Here is a 1,659-nt window from a genome sequence, read left to right as displayed (position 1 = left end):
GGCAGTGTGTGCCTGTGGTCCCCGCTACCATGGATGCTGAGGCAGGTGGATCACCTGAGCCTGGGAGGTTGAGGCTGCAGTAAGCTGTGATCACGCCACTGCCCTCCAGCTTGGGCAACAGATCAAGATCTGGTGTAAATAAATAAATAAAATCAGCCCAAGAGGACTGCCTAGAGGGGTGATGTGAACCCAACCAGGGATTGGACCATTAAATTCCCTGGGGCTGAAGGAAGAAATAAAACAGCCAGAGGGAAATGCATTACTCATGTTAAGAGAATCATGGTATGATTTTTTTTTTTTTTTTGCCACGTCTATAGCAAGAATGAAGGCCATTCTCAGTAATGAATGTTGACATCACTCTGAAAGGGATGAACAGTTATTGTGAAGACCTCCAGAGGAACCCTGCAGAGGGACTTCAATCACAATCTAAGTGTAGAACTCAGTCTTCTTGGAAAGAAAAAGAAGAGGCTCGGTTGACAAATGGTAGGAAAATAGGAACTGGCTGTCATTCACACTCTTTGTAGTCACGCACAGAACATGATCAAGGGTGTTACACTGGGTTTCCGTTACAAGGCGAGCTCTGTGTATGCTCAATTCCCCAACAAAGTTGTTATCAGAAGAATGGGTCTCTTATTGACATCTGAAATTTATTGGGTGAAAAATACATCCAATGGGTTTGGATGAGGCCAGGTGTTGCTTGTTCAATATCTCATGCCCAGAAAGGTAAGTTAATCCTTGAAGGAAATAACATTGAGCTTGTTTCACATTCAGCTGCTTTTATTTGGCAAGCCACAACAGTTAAAAACAAGAATTTCAGAATATTTTTGGATTGTATCTATATTTCTGAAAACAAACAGTTCAGCCGGCTGACGAGTAAGACCCAAGAGTTGTCTACCAACAGAAACTAGATGCCAGATAATTCCTAAAAGCTATTCGTGATATATTAATGATGCAATAAAAGACCTTTATTGGAAAAATAAAAGAGAATTATAGTCTGATGTTCCTACCACGATCTCTGAAGAACCCAAAGATGCACCCTATGAAAAGTGGTCACCTTTAACCAGTCACCTAGTTTAGGGAGGAGCAGCTTAAAGCACCTATCCAGCCAGAGGAAATCAACCCTGGGTGAAACCGGTGATAGTCAAGGAAGATCTTCCATGGCCTTTTTCTTTCACTTCTCTTACCTTACAACCTTTTGGGAGCCAGAGCCAGACTAGTGAGTCGGGGAGAGCAGAAGCAGGAGAAGAAGACAGAGAAATGGAGAAGGATTTTCTCCACTGCAGGTCTTCCTGCTGCAGAGCCCTGATCTCTAGGCAAGGAGAAAGTTCTCTTAAATGCAGCTCAGATTCTCACTATTAGGTAAAAGTGGACATTTCCGTTTTTGTGATTTGTTTTTTGTGTGATTGTAAGTGATCAAAGGACTTTTTGTTAACTAGGAATAAGTGGATTCCTGTCAGGTCTTCCTACAGTGCTTATGATTTTGCCTATCATCTAAGAATGAATTGAATAATTAGTAATGCCATTATGATATTACTTAATACCTAAGAGGAGTGGATAAGCTATCGGCTTTAGATTTCATCCAGGGGTCAAGGAACAATTAGCCTCAGACAGTGGGCTTGGATGGGCAGTGGGATGGACAGGAATAAAGTTGTTTTCTGA

The 1,659-nt window shown here is 42.0% G+C and overlaps 1 pseudogene; it reads left to right on the top strand.

Annotated features, from left to right (window-relative positions):
- Window positions 1–341: 341 nt before the first annotated feature.
- LOC126959140 (60S ribosomal protein L9-like) lies at window positions 342–1,448 on the top strand (annotated as a pseudogene).
- Window positions 1,449–1,659: the final 211 nt, after the last annotated feature.

Source organism: Macaca thibetana, chromosome 7 (genome assembly GCF_024542745.1).
Source record: "Macaca thibetana thibetana isolate TM-01 chromosome 7, ASM2454274v1, whole genome shotgun sequence".
In the NCBI taxonomy this organism is placed as follows: Eukaryota; Metazoa; Chordata; class Mammalia; order Primates; family Cercopithecidae; genus Macaca; species Macaca thibetana.
Note: the sequence above shows the minus strand (reverse complement) of the source record. Positions and strands in the feature narration are given on the sequence as shown.